Below are 26,729 nucleotides of genomic sequence, written 5' to 3' on the forward strand. Positions count from 1 at the left end.
CATTTTTGACTGCAACTCCACAACTGCTGTCTGTTCCGAAATAAAATACCCAGTGCAGTAGTTGTAGTCCTTGCCCCTATAGCATGTCTTGCTTGTCAGCAATGCGCTATAATTTTTGAGAAAAATGCAAAAATAGGCACAAAATTGGACAGGAGTGTAGGGGTGTAGTACCCCCTTAATGCCAATTAGGTCTTCATTTTGCCAAATTTTCTCAATTCTGAGGGGGGAACATTATTCCTCAGACACATCCCTGCGTAGTGGGTAAACAAGTGGCCGTTCTCACTTCTGGTTTTGACATTTGCTAATTTATGTTTAACACAATTTATTACCCCCCCCCCCCACTTTCCAAAAACCTTTCACAGGCCTGGCACACTATACAAATATTTTACATGCATTAATATTTGTTTTAAGTTAGCAAATAAACCCTTCCTTTGTACCATTTGATTTAAGAGATAATAAAAATATCTTTAAAAGGGACTGAATGGAAGTTGCATGAATGATAATGTGTGAAAAAGTAGGCAATGGTGAAGGAAGTGTGTTTTTTTTATATCACTCATACATAAATTCCATGATTTTCCTGAATAATTTATATTCTCATTTCACTCATTTTGTCAGGCAGCTCTTCCAAACATTCCTGTAACATCTTTCAGAAACCCAAAAGAGAAACCCGCAACGCATTGTAGTTTTGAGTTAAAATTCTTTCAGAAATGAGGTGATAATATGGCACTGCGAGGCATAAATATTCCCTTCCCATTATTTTGATGATGGGAATGGTTAATGTGGGTTTTCTGACCACCATTTTTGCACCTGTATTGTGCGAACATTTGTACCATAAACTTATTCTGTTGCCAACAACTGCTCTTTTTAGATTCACTATATATGTTGTTTTAACATATTGTCCAACGCCATCCCCCCAAATATCAAAATGAAATCTACACCACTGCTTTTCCCTGCCCCATGGGTATTCTAATTAGTTACACATACAATAGCCAGGGCCCTGTCTGAAATGGCAGGGATGTGCCTCGGCCATGTTAAAAGTAGGGGGCATTCAGGTCAAATATACAATTACAAAAATATGGGGTCATTCAGTACACAACCTGAATAAAAATGGGGTCATTCGGTATGAAACTTTGAAAAAAGGATGGTCATTGGGGTAACAAAAAGTAAAATGGGAGTCATTGAGTACAGGATTGCCAAAAGAGTATCATTAAGTACACATAAATAAGTGCCAAACTGCGTAAAAACAAATTGGCCACCTTGGAAATGTGAAAAATCTCATTATTTCTGGAGGAGAACACAAATAGCACCTAAATTTGGGGGGTCATTGGGTATAGCAGGAAATAGAAAAAGGGGGAAATTGAGGACATGTAATTTTTTAAAGGGGGTCATTGGGTAATAGGTAGGACCATAACACAAAAAAGGGGGTCATTGGGTACAAGCCGGTTTGAAAAAGAGGGTCTATCCCGAGGCACATGATGCATATCTGTCATGGAAGTGCCCCCCCCCCCCCCGGAGCCAGGGACATAGCCAGAGTGTCAGTCACCCCCAATCACCAAATTCCCAAAAGGTCCACTTTGTAAGCATAGAGTGAACAAAAACCAATTTTTTATGCCTTTTCTGTCAAAAAGTACTAAATTTGCCCATTGGCGAGAGTAGCGAACGAAAAATTTAGGTTCTGTATGCTTTTTGGGTAAAGGTCCGCTTTTGGGGAAACAAGGTCCACTTAATTTGCCCCTAAAAAAAAAAAATCCTGGCTACGCCCCAGATCATATCATGTGAGCCCCCATCTCTCTCCTGAACTCTTTACTTGGATCACCCTTTTCAGACATTCTGCTTTTTAGTCACATATTATTTTCAAACAAGAATTTGTCTTTAAAAAAGACAAGTTCACGGATCAGGTGTATAGTACATGTACTTTGAGCTACTTTGGTCTAACATTTATTGTGTTGCAAAATAGCAAAACTTTTCTTTATATGGCGCAATTTGTGCCTGGAAAAGGCTATCCCCTCTTACAACCTATCAACAGATCTGATTTCTATAATGAGGTGTCACCGGGTTTGCAAGAGATAATAATACATGTACCAAATCTAAACACCATGAAATTCACCACATCACGACCAAGCTCACATTGGGCGCCCCATTCCTTTTTTAAAGGAATTTTGATTAAGCTACCTATACAGGAAACAAATTTGGCTATAAGTATAGGAATAAAATTGCAAGATGCCTTCATCACTAAAGTAAACACTGATTACACAGCCATTTGCTCTTGCTAGCTTTTGTCAGGGTCATGGTCCTGTTTTTATGAACTGAACACCAATATTATACAGGTTTATACACATGGGTTATCAGAGTCAATAAACATTCAATTAACTATGGACTTAGTTTTGTGCAATGTAGTAATTTTCTGAAGTAAATCGCCTACTGCATAGTTTTCTATACAGATGATGTTTATTTTGTGATCATCAGGCCTGGCCATGACATGGTAACCAATCAGTTATGTGTATTGTCACCATGGGATGGCTATAAGCCAATTACAAACATGTTTATAAACAAGAAATGTCTTTAAAAAGACAACGCCATGGATGAAGATCATGTTTCATAATTTTGCATTGCAAGTACTTGGAAAGCTAGTAAATTTGAATGTTTGGCACAACTAACCGGGTGCGAAATATTGGCATTTATTGGTAAATACCACCAATGACATACTAGGAAATACTCAAAATTTTCATGTCGAAAGCTGAATTGGAAAATGTGTGCTAAATTGGTCTACATTTAATTCATACTTGTAACAAACGGCTCAATTGAAATCACATCCTCTGAGGTTTACAACAATCCAACAATCTATATTCAGATAACCTTAAGAATGTTTGCTGCTTAATTAAGGGATTTCATATCAACCACATTTCATGACAATCCAATTATCTATTATCAGTAACTGTTAACCTTGATATTGAAGCATGGTAATTAATTTTAGATATATTTATTCGCAATGTATAGTTTACTGGTAGTTACAATCACATCATAAGGCCACTAACAGTCAATTTTGAGTTTCCGTCACATAATTTCTGAAAACAAGTGAGGTAACTTTTTCATTATTCATTATTTTTCTGCCTTTCGTTATATGACTAACACGAATGTAAAATGTGTTGTGATTTGCCACTCACTCACTTGAAGATGGATGTTTAGCCCTAATGAGATTCAAAAGTATATTAAAAATAGTCACAATAATGAATTCAAATGAGGGTCAGAAAATGAAGTGAGGGCGGTGACAGGAAACTCAAAATCGACTTTCATTGGCCTAATCAAAAAGACTGATTACTCAATCCCAGGGATTCCCGGTTGCTCTACACGTACCAAAAATGTATAAAACCAAAGCCACTATCTACCCCAATTACTGGTACCCCCCCCCTCGACGACTAGTGTCACTCCCAACATCAATTAGTGTTGGTAGTAGTGCACTATTTATACCCAGCTCTGGTCAGATCAGGGAATGGTCAGATAATGCTCATTATTATTGTTTAATTAGTGGTCACACTTTACTTGTCACTGCTTGTTGACAGCTTATCAGTAGTCAGATCAGCAGGGGTGCAATTGTATCCTTTTTCATAGAGCAAAATTGTTCAAAATGTTCTAAAAACCTTATTTGTGAACGGATTTTAAACGTTAACAAAGCAAAATGTATGTTTAATATATTAATTATTTCATTAATAGCAATTTCCTAAGTTTCCATCCATAAATAACCACAGAGCATTATCTGTTTACAAAATAAGTGTTTATTTTCAATTAGCCATCTTATCAGTAAAACTGATAGGAGGCCAAATTATAGTCAAATCAATTAGCCATCTTATCAGTAAAACTGATAGGAGGCCAAATTATAGTAAAAAACAGATTCTTTGTCTGGTAGTCCCGGCAACCCAGTCTATATGTGGCTCAGTTGTAAACATACACAACACAAACCGACTGTGAAGGAGCCTATATGCACGTAAACAACTTTCTAGTACATGTATAATAAAATCCGTTTTTGAGTATAATAAAGAAAGTCATGCATTGGCAACATGAAGGAAATACCTATTGCTAACTTGGTAAAATGCATACTCGTAGCCCAATCTTGTACATCATAGCACCCAGTTTGGGTTTGTAGTTTCGAAATGTTGCAATTAAACATTAGTTCTTTCAAATATGAAATGCTAAAACACAAATCTAGAACAAACAATCATTATATTTAAGATATAGCAAACTTTCCATGATAGAGATTGGACCCAAGACAAAGTACACCCAAATTAGGTGACAATTCGGAATTAAGCCATGGCTGGAAAAAGGCTGAAAAATTCCTACATCTTCCCCGGCCAAGGGCTAAATAATAAGTTGTTAGTGGGGCAAGATTAGATAAAGGCATACAAATTTAGGTATGAGATATTAGGAATTATTTTCTAGTCTCTTTAACAACAAGGTTGGTGGGCTATATAGCTATTCAAGACACAGGGTATATGTAAGGGATAAACTGTGCATATGAGATGTGGGTGCAAGTGGCATCATTTCACTGCATGAAAAAAGGTCATGCTAAAAATGACGGTCATAGAATTTGAGGAGCGGTGTGCTAGAGAATTGTGTTCATTTCTCATCTACAGATGAATTGAGACACTGACTTACCATCTAATTAATCACCCCATGTGAGTGATACTGCAGTGTAGTCCACCTCATCCCAGATAATCCTGGATTGTGACCTGTTGCATGCCACTTCATGATGTCTGAGTCAGAGTCCATAATGTCTGTGTCAGAGTCTGTAAGAATATCAAAAGCTGGGTTTTAGCAATTAATTTTAACTTCAAACCTATTAAATCCTTCCTTTAACCAAGGTAAATTGGGTCTTATTTTATTTTAAAATGAACAAATTGAATGGAGATGGGCACTCTCAGTGAACTGCTCCAATTGACGCGATTCCAAATACAGCGCGCCACCTACGATCACGCCTGGCTAATCTACTTCGCGCAGAGCATCATGGGTAAAGGTCGACATCCACGACGCGTCGACGATGAACCATCGACCAAGGAAACAGAAACGACGATTTTTTTTTTCATTTCTGCCTCCTTTTTAAAGTTAATTTCGACAGTCATGGTTTAGGCCTACCTCTGTGAATGTTCAGAGTGTTATAGGCATATTCCCACACAAAATAATGGGCATCAATTAAACCCTAGTATTTTCAAACGTTTCCGAACCCGATCCGAGGCGCTTTGGGAAAATACTTTAGGCTCTCGTTTACAAGAAAAGAAAACACTGAAAATATGATTGGGGATAGGCCTACTTAGACCCTCGTGAATATATCCTTAAAAAAACCCAATTTTTAAACCTTGTTTGATTTAAGTAAAGTAGGCCTAATTCTCAATATTTAGAATAACGAAATATTCAATACTGATAGGCCCTATCTTAACAGCATGGACAGCGTAAAGCATTTTTTTTAATACGATTAAAACGTTTTCGAATTTCAAATGTAGGCCTACTCTATTCCTATTCAACCATTTTCGGTTAAAACTCGATGTCAAAAATGTTGATGTCTCTGATCGACCATCTAGGCATATAAACCCGATGTCAAAATGTCAATTTTCGAGTTTGGATAGGCCTATAATAGCAAATGCTTTTGATGCAAGAAAATTTCAAACAGGAAATTTTATCTAAAACGCAAATTCGTGGCTTTTTAATTTCTTGTTTGGATAACTTTTCCCATAATTATTACCATGCGTGATAGGCCTACATGATTAAGATAAAAGCTTTTGGTTTTCATAAATGTTTTGAACGCTTGTCTTATTTTTATTTTTATTATTTTTTTCCTAACCTAGGCCTATTGATGTTTTACATTTATAACCTTTTTACAAACTTGAATAGATATTAATTAATCGTTTTAAAGCATTTTTCGTGTGACGTTTTGAAACGCTCTTTGTAGCATGATGTAGGCCTACTGTATGATCACGAAAGGTCGTAAATTTAGAAGCCATTTCCTTCTATATAGCCCTATAAACAAAACACTTTGGCCCCAATGTATAATGTCGGGAGAAAATATAGAGGCCCCTACTTGTACTAAACAAATAAACCTGTTAATTTTTAAAATAAACTCTCGTGGTGCAATTCTGTCAACAAAATTACATAGGCTTATGAATCGGGGGCTGTGGGCTCACCCCCCTCAATAAATTTGGTGCAGGGCTCGAATAGGCCTACCCTTCTGTATGAATAGGCACGTTTTCATTTTCATTTAGGCCTATAAATGGCCTCCAAACTACATTGTTAAGCATGTTAAGTTATCTTGTTTTTGTCAAAAACATCAACTGCAAATTGTCCCTTATTGTGCAGTATATCCTTCACCGTAAATCGGTGTGGGGGGATGTCCCGGTTCGCCCCTTCAGTCTCAAATAAAGCAGGCCTAAACAATGCGTTCACCCCTCCAATAAAGTCCATCCCCAGATTTGACCTCTTTACTTTGTAGGTTGAGTCCTTGATCCATGGGCCTGATCCATTATTTAATATGCAAGAAATGTCGACCCTCCGAATTTAAACCTTTCCAATTTGGCCCAAGTCCACAATGCCGTAAAGGTTGGGCTACACTACAGTTCAGTTCTTTTCACAGTGTTGACTTATAATTTCATGAGAAAGAAAAAGAAAATGGGATTAAAATCTTTCCCATTTTCTTTTAAAAAAAAACATGTATAGGCCTAGGCCTAGGTGTTTAACATTGTCCAATTGAATATTTAGTCGAAAAAGTTTTTGATTTTTCAATGTGGTGCCGACCGATAATATGACTAAAAAGAAACTCATTCCAACCAACGTGTGCCATTTGGGAGTAGGCCTAGGCCTACGTTAAAAGTAAATTTCCTTGGGTTATGAATTATTAAAGGGGAAAGCGGAAGTAAAAATAAAATATGAAAAAGAAACATGAATTAATATTAAAATCGGGCATGACATTGTGACACGATCTGGTTCATGGGGGCCAAAGGAGGCATTTTTGACAACTGTGTTACTGTAAATATTATAGGGGGGCCTACATTACACGTACAATAGCTATCATTTTAAATTGAAAACACCAAAGGTCTAGCATACTTGGTTCTAAAGTTATGAAGTTTTTTCATGCATATTTTCTTGATATGCCTTAAAATAATGATCTTTTAAAATTCATGTACTCTTTTGCAGTTTGAAACTTTCTTCATCTTTATTATAAGGCTATGAGGTATTGTTGAACTTATGTATTAAAGTCTTAAATTGAAATACTAACAAAAAAATAAATGTTATTTTTATGCGGTAGGCTATGCGTACAATGTGTTTTTATTGCGATCGTAATTTTTTAATGTTTGATAGTAATATAATTAAAAATACAAATTTAGGCTAAAAATAACATAAGGACAAATCAAACAATTACAATAATAACAAAAACGGCAAACCAATGTGATACATGTTTATAAGTAATGAGACATTAAGAATCTTTTTAAAATTTACTTGAATTTCTTTGCTGTAGGCCTATCCCGCGCGGCGGGCCGCTATAAGCGCCTTCATGCAAAAAAACCCCACATTTTTAGAAAATGTAGGCCGATATTTACAAAAATGGAACACCTATAGTATGGATGTTCTTAAGTATGCTGGTGTTATATTATTATCGTATTGAACAAACAATAAATTCAGAAAGAATTAAAACAATTTATTCTAATAACCAAAATAAAACCTATGCGTTTTCCATTAAAAAAAGGACAGGTCTAGGCCTACTTCCCATTGACGCGCGTATCGGGCTGAAAAGCATCGTAAAGTTTAAAAACAAAAAAGGGCGGTTTTAGAAAATGTATAACAAAAAGGAAACACCTAGTATCAACATCAAGTTTGCGAGTTTTAGAAAAGGACATCTGTGAATATCAAACTGCAATATTTCACTTCAACACAGAAAATCTCAAAAAAATTCAAAAAGTACTATAAAACATCGTGTTTTTAGAGTAATAATCACAAACATGGTCAGCTATGGTTGATGAAAAAGGATGTCGACCCCAGACACGGGAAATGCCAATTTTCACTGCCGTCGTTGGTGGCGCGCTGTATTTGGAATCGCGAGAATTGTTGTTGTTTTTGTCAAAATTTAGAAGTAGCTTCATTGGGTTATAATAATAGTCTCCAGTATTACTCTAACAAGGTAAGATACTGTTCATGCTAACATAATTGATGGCCACGTAAATGACTGCACCAAAATCTCTGCATGCGCATATTTTTTTTTTGGGGGGGGGGCTTTGTGGGCCCCCCATGGTAAAAGCAGGGGGCGGCCAAAATGAAGGGGCGGCGGAAGAAGAAAGGGCGGCAAAAACAGGGGTGGCAAAAGCGAAGGGGGCGGCAAAAAGAATTAGTAAATACAAAAGGGCGGAAAAAATTGATAAAGCATAACAAATTTTATACTATACATCAAAATGTGCTGCTTTTAAGGCTCTAGCGCCTGTTTTTTTTTGTTTTGTTTTTTTTTGCTCTTCACTTTTTCAAACGACCGAGAAAAAAATTGGGTCAACCTTTTCGGGCTGTTGAGGAAGGGGCGGCAAAATTGAATTTTCTTCAGCCCCCCAGGATTGGGGTGGCCAGGGTACGCCACTGCTCTGATTCAATATATTGAAGTGACAACTTTCAGGGGTTTCTCCTTATTCTAAAAAATCCCTAAAAATGACCAATTCTGGGGAAGTTTGTCAACTTTCTAGAAACACCGGCCAAATGTAAGCAAAACAAAATTGAAACTTTTGACCTTTCATATTGAAGATACATTTTCCCCCCTCAAAAAAATTAATTTTTTTTTGATGTTTTGGAAAAAATCTATATCTTCAATACAAAAGGTCCAAAATTTCATACGGCAACAAATAAACACAAATCATGAACGGCACACAAACTAACTACAAAAAGCAAGGGAATGTGCTGCCATGGGATTCGAACCAACAACCTTCCAGTCATTCGACGGATGCTCTAACCATTAGGCTACCAGCTACCACTTATACACGGTGGTTGTTTTCAAGGGTACTAATGTAGGCAGTCGAGGTATACAAATACAATACACACAATCAAATATCATACAAGTGCAGGTGATTTGTATTTATTTACTTTCATGTTTAATCGTATATAACTCTTTGGGTTGTTAAAACTGTCTTTGTTTTAATTAATGTATATAATATGCAGTTTCCTCTTGTAGCAAGCAATCATTCCCCATTGTGTTTATATGTTCATAAAAAGGATGCGTAGACCTTTACCGTCTTAACCAGCTTTAGACCATAATTTATTGTCCTATAATTTGGATTCAATTTAGCGTTAAAATAGCCTCACTTTTGTGCCCATAATGTAATGAACATAACCTCATGTTCTACAAGATCAAGAATGGCCTGATAGATATAGACTCATCATACCACATCAAGCACCAGACTAGGGCAACGAGAGGGCACAAACAAAAATTCACTCAGATTAGGTACAAAACCAGACAGTACGGGGACACCTTCTTTCCAGCAACCATACTCGAATGGAATAGTTTGCCAGAGACAGAGGTTAAGACACCAACACTTGCCAGTTTTAAGAAAGCAATTCAGCTCCAGATAAATTCATTTTGTAGCCGCGTCCATCCACTTAGCAGCAAGATGTTGGTGATGTTGCATTTTAATGAACAAATTGAATGGAGATGGACTACTCTGTAGACATTTAATTTTGGAGAGGTCTTCAAAATATTTATACGGGGATGTGCCACACAGACTTTAGAATGTTGACTTTCTCTGCACCTACTTTATGCTGTTTTCGCAACCCATCGGTATGCCAATTTTTTACAACAAGCACCCACAGGCACTTTTAAGGGCACTTTTGCTCAAATGCGCCCAATTATGCTCCCAATTTTGCATATTATTATCCACTGAAAACCCACCCATCAAATCAATACACCAAAATCACTGAAAACAGTGAAAAGCAGCCCTCAAATTAAGGATCTGAAGGGGCATTGCAACTTTTTTAGGGCAAGTTGATAATTGCCTTGGATTTTCACTGAAAAGGCAAGGCAGCACGGCAGTTTGTAATATTTCAAGACGGCATCATGGCAACTGTTGAAAATTTGAGAAGGGCACCAAGGCAAAGTGAACAAAACACACACAAACAGTCCAATAGATGATTTTATAATGAAGGGGCAGGGCTGGGGCACCGATGGCAACTTCATTAGAGGGCACGGCAAGTGACTGCCTTTGGTGAAGGACATATTTTGAGGGCATTACGGCAGTGGGGATGGGCACCCACAGCAAAATGCCATGGGTGCCGTGGGTTAATTCGAGGGCTGGTGAAAAATTAAAGGTACCCCAAAATTATTTCACATCCCTGCATATACCTTCAACCTGGGAGAACAAACAAACTCCTCAGCTCCTGATTTAATTTTACATGCAATTTACAATTTAATCTCTATATATGGGAAGAAAGTCATTTACGTTATTGTGTTTTTTAAAAAGACTTTTCAACAGAAATTTGTAGGTGCCTCAGGAAATGTTTGTATTGCTATGGTTCAATAGTCAACTAAACAAAGCAAACAACATGTGCCACTTTCAACATTATATTTAGTATGTCCCTCAAAAGTAAATTCCACTTAGACCAGGTCTAACTTTACACCAAGTCTAACTCTTTTGCGCATAAGGACCTTAGAATCCCAGATGCTTAGAAGTGTTGGGCAACATGCACTTTTCTGGAGTTGGCTAGTCGGAAGTGCGACTTCCATTGAAAGAACCCAATTTTTCCACATCTTCCCCTCCAAAAGACCCCCATTTGTTAATAGTTTGCCTCCCTTCCCCCCTTGGCTGGTACTCCCCTGATGTAGGGCCTATTCTAATTATTATTATATGAGTAAGTTTTTCATAGTAGGCCTAATTAATCAGATTTCTAACTGACTTACCATCCATTCAATTCATCCAATGTGTCAGTACTGCATATGTAGTCCACCTCGTCCGAGATAGCCCTACTGTCCTGTGATCCAAGTTCCTGATGTGCAAGTCCCAAGTCCTTCATGTCCGAGTCTATAATGTAAACAAATCAAGAACAAGGTTTTTACCAACCAGGCCTGAGAGCGTGTCTTTGAAAAAATATCTGTTTTTTGGCGAACGGAAGGTCTGGAAGAGCTTCTTTCAGCCTTTTGCTATTTTCAGCCCTTTTATATGAAGTCACTCACACCACTGTTTTATAAAGCCTTAGATAGAATTAAAATTCTTCTGTAGCCGAGTTTGGAGATTGCCACTGAACTATAAATTGCATCTGGGGAAGGATAATCAAGGATTTGGATCTGAAGCCGAGGTTTAAAAGGGAAGACAAACTTGGACAAGTTCATATTCATAAAGCTGTTAAGTTAAGTGGTTCTCCTTCCATTAGGTCCATATGCACAAAAAGGATAGACAGATTCTAAAGTTAGACCAGGTCTAAGTGGAATTCAGTTTCACCAAAAATATATTTTCCAGTATTCCAAGATGAATTATTTTGATTTGTTGTTGAACTTTACACTTGAATCTTTAAAATTTACTTGTCATTTTATGCAGAAAATGTGATTAAATTCCCATTTCTGACTTAAGTAAATTCCACTTAGATCAGGTCTAACTTTAAACTAAGTCTAACCCTGTTGCGCATACGGACCTTAGAATCTCAGATGCTTCCATAAATAGTTAGAAGTCTTGGGCAACATGCACTTTTCTGGAGTTGGCTAGTCGGAAGTGCAACTTCCATTGAAAGAACCCAATTTTTCGCATCTTCCCTCCAAAAGACCCCCATTTGGTAATATTTTGCCTCCCTTCCCCCTTGGCTGGTACTCCCCTGATGTAGGGCCTATTCTAATTATTGATATTTGAGTAAGTTTTTCATAGTAGGCCTAATTGATAAGATTTCTAACTGACTTACAAGTTGATAATTGCCTTGGATTTTCACTGAAAAGGCAAGGCAGCACGGCAGTTTGTAATATTTCAAGACGGCATCATGGCAACTGTTGAAAATTTGAGAAGGGCACCAAGGCAAAGTGAACAAAACACACACAAACAGTCCAATAGATGATTTTATAATGAAGGGGCAGGGCTGGGGCACCGATGGCAACTTCATTAGAGGGCACGGCAAGTGACTGCCTTTGGTGAAGGACATATTTTGAGGGCATTACGGCAGTGGGGATGGGCACCCACAGCAAAATGCCATGGGTGCCGTGGGTTAATTCGAGGGCTGGTGAAAAATTAAAGGTACCCCAAAATTATTTCACATCCCTGCATATACCTTCAACCTGGGAGAACAAACAAACTCCTCAGCTCCCGATTTAATTTTACATGCAATTTACAATTTAATCTCTATATATGGGAAGAAAGTCATTTACGTTATTGTGTTTTTTAAAAAGACTTTTCAACAGAAATTTGTAGGTGCCTCAGGAAATGTTTGTATTGCTATGGTTCAATAGTCAACTAAACAAAGCAAACAACATGTGCCACTTTCAACATTATATTTAGTATGTCCCTCAAAAGTAAATTCCACTTAGACCAGGTCTAACTTTACACCAAGTCTAACTCTTTTGCGCATACGGACCTTAGAATCCCAGATGCTTAGAAGTGTTGGGCAACATGCACTTTTCTGGAGTTGGCTAGTCGGAAGTGCGACTTCCATTGAAAGAACCCAATTTTTCCACATCTTCCCCTCCAAAAGACCCCCATTTGTTAATAGTTTGCCTCCCTTCCCCCTTGGCTGGTACTCCCCTGATGTAGGGCCTATTCTAATTATTATTATATGAGTAAGTTTTTCATAGTAGGCCTAATTAATCAGATTTCTAACTGACTTACCATCCATTCAATTCATCCAATGTGTCAGTACTGCATATGTAGTCCACCTCGTCCGAGATAGCCCTACTGTCCTGTGATCCAAGTTCCTGATGTGCAAGTCCCAAGTCCTTCATGTCCGAGTCTATAATGTAAACAGATCAAGAACAAGGTTTTTACCAACCAGGCCTGAGAGCGTGTCTTTGAAAAAATATCTGTTTTTTGGCGAACGGAAGGTCTGGAAGAGCTTCTTTCAGCCTTTTGCTATTTTCAGCCCTTTTATATGAAGTCACTCACACCACTGTTTTATAAAGCCTTAGATAGAATTAAAATTCTTCTGTAGCCGAGTTTGGAGATTGCCACTGAACTATAAATTGCATCTGGGGAAGGATAATCAAGGATTTGGATCTGAAGCCGAGGTTTAAAAGGGAAGACAAACTTGGACAAGTTCATATTCATAAAGCTGTTAAGTTAAGTGGTTCTCCCTTCTCTTAGGTCCATATGCACAAAAGGGATAGACCGAGTTTAAAGTTAGACCAGGTCTAAGTGGAATTCAGTTTCACCAAAAAATATATTTTCCAGTATTCCAAGATGAATTATTTTGATTTGTTGTTGAACTTTACACTTGAATCTTTAAAATTTACTTGTCATTTTATGCAGAAAATGTGATTAAATTCCCATTTCTGACTTAAGTAAATTCCACTTAGATCAGGTCTAACTTTAAACTAAGTCTAACCCTGTTGCGCATACGGACCTTAGAATCTCAGATGCTTCCATAAATAGTTAGAAGTCTTGGGCAACATGCACTTTTCTGGAGTTGGCTAGTCGGAAGTGCAACTTCCATTGAAAGAACCCAATTTTTTCGCATCTTCCCCTCCAAAAGACCCCCATTTGGTAATATTTTGCCTCCCTTCCCCCCTTGGCTGGTACTCCCCTGATGTAGGGCCTATTCTAATTATTGATATTTGAGTAAGTTTTTCATAGTAGGCCTAATTGATAAGATTTCTAACTGACTTACCATCCATTCAATTCATCCAATATGTCCGTACTGCATACATGTAGTCCACATCATCCGAGATAGCCCTACTGTCCTGTGATCCAAGTTCCTGATGTGCAAGTCCCAAGTCCTTCATGCATGTCATGTCCGAGTCTATAATGTAAAAAAATCAAGAACAAGGTTTTTACCAGGCCTGTTTGTGAAAAAATATCTGTTTTTGGCGAACGGAAGGTTTGGAACAGCTTCTTTCAGCCTTTTGCTAACTATTATCAGCATTTTCAGCCCTTTTATATGAATTCACTCACACCACTGTTTTATAAAGCCTTAGACAGAATTAAAATTCTTCTGTAGCCGAGTTTGGAGATTGCCACTGAACTATAAATTGCATCTGGGAAGGATAATCAAGGATTTGGACCTCAAGCTGAAGTTTAAAAGGGAAGACAAACTTGGACAAGTTCATATTCATAAAGCTGTTAAGTGGTTCTCTCTTCCCTTAGGTCCATATGCACAAAAGGGATAGACAGATTCTAAAGTTAGACCAGGTCTAAGTGGAATTCAGTTTCACCAAAAAATATATTTTCCAGTATTCCAAGATGAATTATTTTGATTTGTTGTTGAACTTTACACTTGAATCTTTAAATTTACTTGTCATTTTATGCAGAAAATGTGATTAAATTCCCATTTCTGACAGAAGTAAATTCCACTTAGACCAGGTCTAACTTTAGACCAAGTCTAACTCTTTTGCGCATACGGACTAAAGAATCCCAGATGCTTCCATAAATAGTTAGTAGTGTTGGGCAACATGCACTTTTCTGGAGTTGGCTAGTGGAAGTGCGACTTCCATTGAAAGAACCCAATTTTTTCGCATCTTCCCCTCCAATAGCCCCCCATTTGTTAATATTTTGCCTCCCTTCACCCTTGGCTGGTACTCCCCTGATGTAGGGCCTATTCTAATTGTTATTATACAAATGTATGAGTAAGTTTTTCATAGGCCTAATTAATGAGATTTCTAACTGACTACCATCCATTCAATTCATCCAATGTGTCCGTACTGCATACATGTAGTCCACCTCATCCGAGATAGCCCTAGTGTCTGTGATCCAAGTTCCTGATGTGCAAGTCCCAAGTCCTTCATGTCCGAGTCTATAATGTAAAAAAATCAAGAACAAGGTTTTTACCAACCAGGCCTGAGAGCGTGTCTTTGAAAAATATCTGTTTTTTGCGAACGGAAGGTTTGGAACAGCTTCTTTCAGCCTTTTGCTAACTATTATCAGCATTTTCAGCCCTTTTATATGAAGTCACTCACACCACTGTTTTATAAAGCCTTAAATAGAATTAAAACTAGATGCCACAGTAATGTGTTTTACCAAACAGGAATATCTATGCCTGTGACCACGCCTAACCCCCTTCCCCTATTCACAAATGAAAACTTGGTGAGCACCATGTGAAAGCACTTGTTTTAAGCTTTCATTTGATATACATGCAATGCTCATACCCTACCAAGCCGTCACTCTCTCTTATACCCCATCAGCCCCTCACTCTCTCTAAAACACCACCAGACTGGACCATACTCTCTCTCTAATACCCCACTCCTTAACCAACCACACCCCTTGTCCCATCATGACAAACTTTTGAGGTGGTCCAAGGAACCAAAATCAAAATGCATACAAGTCAAGTGATCAGTTTCCTTGACGTACGATTCAGACCATGACTTACCATCCATTCAATTCATCCAATGTGTCAGTACTGCATACATGTAGTCCACCTCATCCAAGATAGCCCTAGTGTCCTGTGATCCAAGCTCCTGATGTGCAAGTCCCAAGTCCTTCATGTCCGAGTCTATAATGTAAAAAAATCAAGAACAGAACATTATGTTTTGTTACCTGGAGAGATTTGATCATGTCTCACCTCCTTTTTCAACCAAATCAATGGTAATATAACTCTTGTAGTGAGGGATCAACATTTAAAATCACAAATTGCCTCTGGCAAAACTCACTTCCTGTGAACTAAATACCACACAAGGTCATTTTAATGTAACTCATTGACCATTTGTGTTATATACTGCCTATAGCTATATGACATCCTTGTGATCTGGTCAACTCATTGACAGATACCAACCTCAGGAGGGAATTCATTTTTGAACAATTTTCTCCAGGTAGTGAAACATAATGAAATTTCCAAATTTGTGTGAAATTTGCTGATAATAAGATGAAACGTCAGATATAAGAAAATTGAGTCTGTTCAGAGAAGAGCAGCGCGGTTTTGTGAAAAATGATTACAGCAGAGAGAGTAGCCCAAGTAGCATTGGGTTGGGACTCTCTCGAACAGAGGAGGAAGGTAGCAAGGGTAACCTATGATGCACAAAATCGCCAATGGACAGGCTGCCATCCCTTAAAGAACGTTTCTGCAGCCGGTTAACCGCCATACCAAACATCATCACAGCAAGGCTTACCAACGACCAACCGGAACCAAAGACTGCTGGGTACACTCCTACTTTCCAAAAACAATAAAGGACTGGAATCAACTCCCCAACGAAATCATAACCATCGAGTCAACTAAGCAATTCAAGAAAGAAGTCACAAATCACTACAATACTCCATACTCAACAATGTTGACAACATAGCATTGTCATCGCTTCACGCAGCGCACACCATTTTTCCTTCTCGCTTGGCCCAAATAAGGCGTTGAGAAGTATACTACTTGAACTTGAACTTGATATAATGATGGTCAAATGACTCGGTATACGCTTCTAAATTATGGTGTTTATATCGAGTAGCTGTGCTGATTTAGGTCAAATGTTATGATTTCATACAAGCTGTGTTTAACTACTGGTACGTGATTGGTTAATCGCCTAATTGAGTTAAGGGCGCACAACACTACATCCCTCTTTCTTTTGGAGATGCACAATATAATGATAAGGTTTACCATTGCACACAAATATCCCCGGGCAAATATCATACAAATTGATATACTTATCATGTAGATGATATGTGACCCCTCAGCACAACTGAGGCCTGAAGTCGCCAATCATCATTTTTGAGATATTCAACCAAAATATCCTGCTTGAAATTACCTTTAAAATGATGTAGGCCTATATTATGTCTATAGTACTTGACATTTAAGTAGTGAAAATCAAAACAGTCAATAAATCCTTTGTTTCCTATTGTTTATTGTTAAGTTCATTGGAGCATATCTCAATAGTGGCACTGGCGACATCCGGGTCAGTTGTGGAGGATGGTCACATATGATACCGGTAATGATCTGTATGAATGAATGATCAGAATAAAGCATGACATGTATGAAGTAATGCAAAATGAATGGATATGAGAATGACTAAAAGTAAATGTACATTTTGCCGCCCCTTGCAGCAACTGCCCTAAACAGCCAGGATGGCTCTCCAAAATCTACAAAGTTGGGGGGAGGTATAAGGAGCAATAAAAAATTTTCACCAATTTGCATTAAAAAATTAAGCCTCTAGGTGTTACACCTCCACCCACTACCACCACCGCCTACAACTGTGGTAATTTTGTCAACTAAATTAGTTTTTCAAACTTTTCCGCACTTTTTAAGTTAATAATTATGCTTGTTGCCCTTCTGTACCACCCTTTTATCTTTAATAATTCTTTTTGCCGCCCCTTCATCTTCTGCCGCCCCATCATCTTCTGCCGCCCCTTATTATTTGCTGCCCCTGATAGCCATATAACGACCAAATGATAAATGACGACTATCATGGAAGACTGAGTTCCGCAGTCTAGGTGCAAGTGACTCCTGGTTTTAAATTTGCATTACTAGTAGGCCTTTAAAATTCATATTGACATTACATAATTATTGAAACGATTACAAAGTATGGTGATTTCCAATTATTTGTAGAGCCAAGCCCAATGTTTTGATGTGCTGTGGGGCTGGCCCCTCTGGGTGCCCTTCCCATGCACCTTTAAAATGAATCGAGTCATTGTCCGCGGTCATTGTAGTCTACCGGTACGTATTGGAAGGGCCCGGGGGGGGGGGGGGCTTCCATGCAGCTTACAAATGAATCGAATCACTGTAGGCTACTTATTCATGAAACTCCATGTCGTACATGTATATCCTGCAGTTTCAATTTTGGGTCAATCCTTCATGTAATTATTTCGTGTAAGCTAATCCTAACTCTAACCCTAATCCTAACCCTAATCCTAATCATAACCCTAATCCTAACCCTAACCCTAATCCTAACCCTAAATTAACCCTAACCATAACCCTAACCCTAATTTCGTGTAAAATTACATGAAGGAATAACCCAATTTTGGAACTGCGAGTGTTAGGGTCTTCAGGTTAACATTTACTATCCACAAATTCTTACATCCAAATTTAAGTAAACACACTTACCACAGGCCTATAAACTGAACACAATCTTGGTGAAACAAAATCCGATCCCAGGAATCCGATCTGATCTGCTTGTTCCTTCTTATAAATTTAGTATAAAGCCGTATCTCTGGTATCATGTACTAGTGCCGATAAGTCCCGAGTCGAGTGCAAATCGATGTGAACGTACATGGTGTAGGAGGTGCCACGGGGCTATCCTTGTGCATATGTGCACTGAGTATAACCAGATTCAAAAATGGCGCGAATATGTCACATACTGAAACTGAGCACACACACATACACATTACACATCAGATTGTGCACAAATTCGGTGCACAAATCGATACTGCATTATATAGGAATTCCAATGATACTCTTTGCAAGCTTTTGCATTGTTAATTTATCGATCATGACAATGGCAAATGAGGATTTATATTAGAGTAGGCCTAACACACGTACGGGTACAGTTCCAGTATCTGTGGTCTAAATCACTGGAATGAAAAACGTCAAGTTGAAATCAATGCTCCTAATTTCCATGATGATGAAATAAAAGGATTTTGACACCAAGAAATAATTTTTTAGCAAAGTAGGCTTAGCTAGCTCAATGTGTTGTTTCGCTTATGACTATATTATTAATATTACCCATCATACTATAAATTTAAAAATAATTTTATGTAGGCCCTATTTATTTATTTATTTATTTATTTATTTATTTATTTATTTATTTATTTATTTATTTATTTATTTATTTATTTATTTATTCATTTTTTATGATTTCATGTAAAATTTAATTTTAATTTTGGGCCTATATGTATTTGTTTATCTATGAATGTACTTATTTTATTTATTTTTGGTTACTTAGGCTATTATTTATTTATACAGTTTTCATATCTACTTGTTTACTTAAAGCCATATTATAACATTTCTGTAAAAATAGATTAATATTTATTTTCCATAAAATGTTAGCTTTTACTGTCAGATATGTCCCTTTTAATTTTGAGCCGAACAAGTGAGGTAAAGCAAAAGAAAATTGGAATTTAGGCCTACTACCAGCGCCATGCATGTTACTCCAGCGGTTGTAATACGGTACGACCCTCTGGGGCCTGCTCTGGGGTGTGTGTGTATGTGTCGCCGCGTTCGACTTATATTTCCATCGTAATTAATTTATTCAAAATCTCGGATTTTGACAAAACTACAGCACCTAAAGTCTTGATTTTTGCAGAGTATCTTTGTTTACTAACGTATATTACATTCGTGTGAAAACCAAAATTTATAAAAATTTTGAGGGCGTTCTCCTCAGCAAATGTTAGGCTCAGGGTGGTTAGGCTATACCGTAAAATGGGGTAACTTTGGTCAGTCGAATATATTTTTTTAAATGATCATATTTTCGTACAGCAATATTGTTTTTAGTCATATTTGGTGTCAATTTGTTAAGAAATATATTTGGAAGAAATAATACTCACTCATGTCCAATTTCCTCGAAATTTACGAAAAATCAGGATTTTAGACCAAAATGAGCATTTTTTACATTTTTTTCAGAAAAATAAAATCGATATTTGTGAGCAAGGATGTGTACTTGATTAATTTTGCAAGGGTCAAATGTCACAAAAAACAACAACTTGCCCATATACAGCGAAGATCAATTTTTTTGATTTTTTTTTTTCGCCATGGAATGTAATACGTTGTCCAAAGTTACCCCAAATACGGGGTAACTTTGGTCAGGCTATTTTCAACCCCTAGGGCACCCATAAAAAATTATTTAAATTTTTTTCAACGTCAAGGTGAAGAAGGGAGCCCTAATGTCACAAAAAGATATAATTAGAAATACAATTGGCTTTGCTTAGAAGCAATGGTTTAAAAACTCTCAAAAGTGCCCAATGTACGGTAATATGTCTTTAATATTTTGAATGAACGGATAGCAAGTTAGCAACGTAGGCCTATGCACCGTATTGGGACCTGAGAGCACATCAGAAATCGCGATATAGGCTACGAATTTTATGGCAAATAATTCAAATTTGATCTTTTTGATATTTAGTATCCTGGCATAAGCTTTCTTTTAATGAGTTTCACCTTTAAGGTGGCTGTGTACTCTCAGACATGCATGTAGTAAAAGTGCAATAACTTTGTAATTATTCGCGCAAAACATATAAAAGTATACATTTTATGAAGGCAAGACATCAATAAATCTTAATATAAATACAGATTTGGGGTAAAAACAACAATTTTGAAGAAAATCACAAAAAGTGAGTTTTTGGCAATATTTGTTAGGTACATCATAACAAAAAACACTCTTTCCAAAATATTTTATTTTGTTTTTAGCTCAATCTTGAGGCTCCATTCCAAAAACGGTTTTTTTATTTTTTTGATATTGGCCTTATTTTTTGAGATATTGACCATATAGGCATCAAAATGAACTTTTTAAAATTCAAAAACGCCTATTTGCACAAAATGATGACCAAAACCGGAAATAGACCAAAATATAAAAAAATGAGAAAACCGTTTCTTGAGTCGATCATGCTTTTTACGATGATCATATTTGCTTACCTATAGATGCTGTATTTATTGAGTTATCGTGTACCTAAATCGTCATTTTACCGAGAAAATGAACATTGAAATAATGGCCGTTGAAGTTTAAAATGGTCACATTTTGCACTTTCATCGAATCTCACAGGAGAATGCGACAGTTTTCGTTTTTGTAACTTATATAACGTGAACATCGGGTAAATCCACAGCTCCTTGAGAAGTTTGAGCGAAATCCATTCATAACTTGATATTTAAATCGGGGAAAAGAACTTGAAAAACCCACATTTTATCAGCTAAAACGGAGCCATTTGACCACTAGGTTTTTGTGAAATCAGTGCTTCCGCGGTGTTTCCATAAGATGCGCCGCGCATGCATATAAGCGTCGCGTATTTGTGCGTTAACAAATTGCGCGATACGCAACGCGATGAGTTGTTGCGCGCGTGTACCTTGCTGGTACAACAAAGATTTTCTTTCCTTTTCAATTTCAACCACGAGTGGAATAGTAAAATAAAATCCTTAAAATATTGCAGTTGGAGTTTACAAATCTGGATTTTCATTCCTTGTATTTATAAAAAACATAACAAGGTACAAACATATCATAAAAACTCAATTTTGAGAAAGAAACAATGGCTAGAGTACACAGCCGCGTTAACAGTCCTCGATTGGCCGAATTTGCCCATAGGCTATTTGGTGTAGTAGGAGTGTCAACTTTTTCAGGATTCTGACCCCTATGGGCGAATTTCTCGACGGGTGGCTTAGCAATTGGCTTGTCTAGCCTCAAGGCTTAAGAGGTCGTAAGACCAGGCTTAACTGAAAACGTATTTCCCGAAGCACGGCTACCATAGCCTCGAGGCTTCGTTAGCCCGTGGGCCAGTCTTGTAGGATTAGCCCCAGGCTTCAGTAAAATTTGCATTTCTCGAAATCAGTCTTCTGTAGCCGATGTCTACGCAAGCCTGTTAGACCAGGCTTACAGCGGCTTTTCTTGGCCCTGCCTCAGAGCAGGTCTTAGGTCGTAAGCCTTGGTCTATTTCAATTTACAAATTATTTAAATTGTAACGCAAAGTTTATCTTTCATATTTTTGACGGTCTTTCAATGAACATGAGTAAGCAGTCGGGGGGCGGGGGAGCTCTTGCCCCCCCCCCCCCCATGAAAAAGGTAAATTAGGCCTACTTCTGAGAGTTATTAATTAAACTCATATTTGGTCATTTGAACCTTAAAAACTCAATTTTTAAGGTTAAATAAATAGCATTTATCCCACTTTTGTACCATTGGCCTATATGTCACCAGCTTTAATAGCTTGAATATGGCATTTGTACCATAATTTTTTTTTTCAATCCCACCCCCCCATGTCAAAAAGAAATCTACGCCAATGTTCAGGGACAATTTTAAGTGAGCAGCAGCAGTGAGCAGCACACTCCATCAGCTCTCACTCTATCATATGATTATACTGGATTTACTTGCAACTACCACTTGATTTATATATGGAAATGTTCATCTTGATACCAAGAATCTGCAGATAAACTTTGTTTTATGGTTTTCATCATTATTTTGGAGAAATTTGTGACTTTATATCTGAATTTTCCTGTTATAATACAAACTTCAGCTATTGGTATACACACACCTGTACATGACTGTATTGATTTTTTGCTGTGTCAATTGCTGAACATCCTGCCTCTTCACAATGGACTTAACGAGGATAACAAAGGAGTCACCCATCTATGGCACTCCTTCAATGCCACATTCAATGGTACTTTTAGTGGTTTTACAAACAAGGAAATATATGATAACTCAATGTGGAAAGTAGAACCAAAAACACAGTCAACAACCATAGCAGTACATCCAGATATCTTTGAGCGCCTGAATCATGAATTGAGTACACATTATGGTTCTCCGCAAAATAACAAAAAATGTGGACTTATCTACAGAACATTAATGCCTGACACTTTAGAACAAGTCACAATCACCTGCTACTCATCAACAAACACAGTATCAGTACAGGGTACTGCACATTCAACTTGGTAGACACTGTTCTTCCAGAAATTGCTGAGAAATTGTCTGATAAGAATGACCTATCTACTGTTGATCCTGTGACATCAACTCCTATGCCAGTAAATAACTTTTCTGCGCCAATACCTAACTTCTCTCTCAACTATGATGACTGTCCACCATCTCCTTGCCCTACACCACATGAAGAAAATGCTCTACATGTCTCAAGCTCTGCACAAACTCAAGTGTCAACTAACTGTACTGAAGTCCAAGCATCAGTTAAATATGTAACAAAACATATTCAAACTACATCTTCTGGAGACACTGATGCTAAACTACGGAAGCAACATATTGACACTGAAACTGACTTGCGGAATGAAATCAGGCGCTTAACAGACTCGAATAATGACTTGAAAAAGCAACTTACTGAATTCAGGGAACTTAGGTCAGCATATGTACAACTATCCTCTTCCTATAAGGAACTCTCCGACAGAAACGCGGTTTTGGAAACCAAATCAAAATCTCTTGAAAATGTTCCCAGATCATCACAACCTTTCGTACATCCAAAGAAAACTGCACCCACTTCTCACTGTATATCCAACAGCATCTCAACTGCAAATAGATTTTATGCTCTTGAGGTAAAGGACTGTAATGAAGTTATACCTCCAGCTGGACCAGTAAGGCTGCCCATTCACAAAGCTACACAACCCCCTAGCCATAAAATCGTCAAGAAAACTACAGCACAGAAAAATAGAACAACTGACAAAACTTATTTGGAAGCAGCATTGTCAAAACCATCAACCCAGGTACCTAAACCTTCATCACCGGCTGCACCACAGAAACCTCCTATAGATCCAAGAAAGAAGCGAGTCGTGCTAATTATGGGTGATTCCATCCCCAAAGGACTTATTGGTAGGAGACTGTCAAGTCGCTACCGAGTTGTTAATTACAGTCTACCTGGCAGTACTCCTGAAATGTGGCTGAAATTTGCACCTTCGATTTTGACTGAAATTCAGCCGAACATTGTCATCGTTCATTGTGGGACGAACAATATCCATCTCCAACAACCAGCATCCTGCATGAACACACTGCAACAACTTGGTGAACTCATAATGAGAAGAGATGATGTTCATCTTGCCTTCTCTGGACTGACTGCTCAGATGAAGATGATGAGACAATCATATGTTGTAACCGGCCGTGTGTCCTGAACTCGCCACCCTTAGCGTTACATGACAAATATTATGAATTTTTACACCAACCGGGTTTCTAATTAGATTATCTCGACAATCATCAACCCTAAACTAGATATGGTATACATTTTTGGAAAGCTGAAGGCATAAGCAATTCAAATATATACATTTCAACTCATTATACAGGGTGACCTGCAAGTTATACAGGGTGAAATAAAAAGATTTTGATAAAAATGGGTCACTCAATGCATTGCTTATTACCAACTTACAGTAATAAACTGGAAGTAAACAACATTCATTTGGTTAGAGGATATGGAGAGCCAACTGACTTTGGAAGAAAACAAAATAACAGCTGTTTGGTAATCTAGGAATATAGGGTGTCCCAAAGTATGTTAGATTTTTTTACAATTCAACATATTTTGAACCTAAACATTTCCCCCTAACCCATACAGACAAAATATGTCCATATTTAGATTCCTCGTCAAATTTCCCTTCCGAAAATCTATACTTTGACTATGATAATTAAAATTTTACAGTAACTTTTAGATTTTGAAGACATCTGCATTACTTACTACAGTGTTTAATATGACAACGGGTAGTTTTGTATGGAAAAGTTTGTATTTTCTAGACTAAACCAATCATAAATTATTAAAAACAATTAGTAGAATTGTTTAGCTGTAAGGCCATGAGTGTTTTAGATGCTAAATAGAGTCCAAATCCAATTTGCAGCCTTTACAGAAGCAGATTACGCACTAAAAATACCAATCCCATAGAGTTTGTGTGTACCACATCCCCCACCACCACATCCCCCACCACCGCCACCCTGCCCATTCTGAATTCTATGAAGCACAGTGTCAGTATTAAAAGGTTCAAGTATTTCTTTTTACATGGTTGAAAGTGCATTAATACCTTCTTGCTTGACAGAGATATCATCATTTGTTTTGAGTCGACTTTGGCAAAATGTAACGTCACCACCTTAATTTGGTGGCAAGCTCAAGACACACGACCAACCATCAACCGTGCAATCGCCCACCTATGCAAGACAAAGGGCTGGACATACATTGCCAATGATAACATTAATCTTCACCATGTAGCTTTCGCTGATGGAATTCACTTGAAACCAAGTGGACTTCTTGCTCTTGCTAAAAATTATATTGACTATCTTCGCGGACTGGATAAATCCCCTTTTCTCCAAGATCTCTCATCGTGGAAAAGGGGTTAAATGAAAATAATAGTGTTAATGTAACTCTTTCAGATCAAGACTATGATGATAACTCTGTCAATATTAACCATGTAAATTATTCTGATACCTTGACAACAAATTGGTCTGATTGTGGTAACACTCATGCTATATCTCATCATAATGAGTCTTTTGCTGTTGATAATGATATGATTTATGATGTTTCTAATAATGTTGATAATAATATACAAATTGAAAATGATATTGATGCAAATGTTTCAAAGAAGAATACATTTTCTTATAGAAATGTTTCAAAACATGATTATTCTGATATTTCAGATGTTGAAGTTTGCTCTTCAAATGATAATACAAATATATGTACAGTGTTTCCTTGTAGCACATCTTCTAATGATGCATTTATGTCACCTAGTAATACATATGTTTTAAATGATAACACTTCTGATTGTAAACATAATGTAAAATCTATTCCTAATGTAAAAGGTACTAAAATAATACATCTAAACATTGCCAGTCTCCCCAAATATATTGATGATATTCGTTATGTTGCTCATATTAATAATATTGATATCATTGGTCTTTGTGAAACTCTACTTGATGACACTTTTTCTGATAGTGAAGTTTCTATAGATAATTTTTCAATTCATCGTTCTGATCGAAATAGGGATGGCGGCGGAGTAGCTGTATACATTAAGGATAATATAAATTATAATATCCGCCATGATCTTATGCCAAATGATCTTGAAATTATATGTATTGAATTGATGCCTCAACATTGTAAACCTTATATTATGATTTATTGGTATAGAGTACCTAATTCATCTATTGATCTCTTTAATCACATTGACACTGTTCTCTCCAAAGTTGATTCAGAAAATAAGGACTATTTTCTGATAGGTGATCTCAATTGTGACCTACTCTCTGATCATCCTCATTGTTATACTAAGAAGTTAATGGATTTAAGTTCATTTTATAATCTTAATCAGCTTATTAAGGAACCTACTCGTATCACTCAATACTCTAAAACTCTTATTGATCATATTCATACATCAAATTCTAGTAAAGTAACACATTCAGGTGTTATTCATAATGGTATTAGTGACCACTCACTTATATATTTTATCAAAGGGAAAGAACAGCATCTCAATAATGGTCACAAATATGTTAAATCCAGGTCTTATAAACAATTTGATCATTATTCTTTTGTAGACGAACTTAAGAATGTGTCATGGGCTTCTGTGTATCATGCAGCAAATGTTGATTTGGCTTTGGATAAATTTGAATCAATATTTTTAAATGTTGCAAATAATCATGCACCTCTAAAAAAGAGAAGAGTTAAACCAAATACAAGCCCATGGTTAACTCCTGCTGTAACTAATTTGATGCGTGATCGCGATAATGCAAAATGTAATGCTATTAAATCAAATAAATCTGAGGACTGGGCTCATTATCGTGCTATTAAAAATAAGGTTACCAGTGCAATAAGGAAAAGTAAGCGCACATATCTTACCGATTCACTTGCTTCTTGTAAAGGTAACACTAAGAAAACATGGCAGCAATTGCGCCACATCGTGCCATCTAAGAAATCATATTCAAAAATCAATTGCATTAAAACCAAAGATGGTGAGGTTAGCAATAACAAAGAAATCTCTAATGAACTCAATAAATTTTTCACATCTATTGGTTCTAATCTTGCTGCTGAACTTGG

The 26,729-nt window shown here is 37.1% G+C and overlaps 1 long non-coding RNA gene across 1 annotated transcript in view; it reads right to left on the minus strand.

The window, feature by feature from the left end:
* Positions 1–15,604, minus strand: part of LOC140140849 (uncharacterized) — a 350,554-nt gene extending 334,950 nt beyond the window's left edge. Inside the window, exons 1-3 of the long non-coding RNA XR_011857313.1 lie at positions 15,499–15,604; positions 14,804–14,925; positions 4,651–4,781 (exon numbers count right to left, since the gene is read on the minus strand). This is a non-coding gene — a long non-coding RNA (uncharacterized lncRNA). The remainder of the gene's footprint in view (positions 1–4,650; positions 4,782–14,803; positions 14,926–15,498) is intronic.
* Between the last annotated feature and the right edge of the window lie 11,125 nt (positions 15,605–26,729).

This window comes from Amphiura filiformis, chromosome 19 (assembly GCF_039555335.1).
Source record: "Amphiura filiformis chromosome 19, Afil_fr2py, whole genome shotgun sequence".
Classification (NCBI taxonomy): domain Eukaryota; kingdom Metazoa; phylum Echinodermata; class Ophiuroidea; order Amphilepidida; family Amphiuridae; genus Amphiura; species Amphiura filiformis.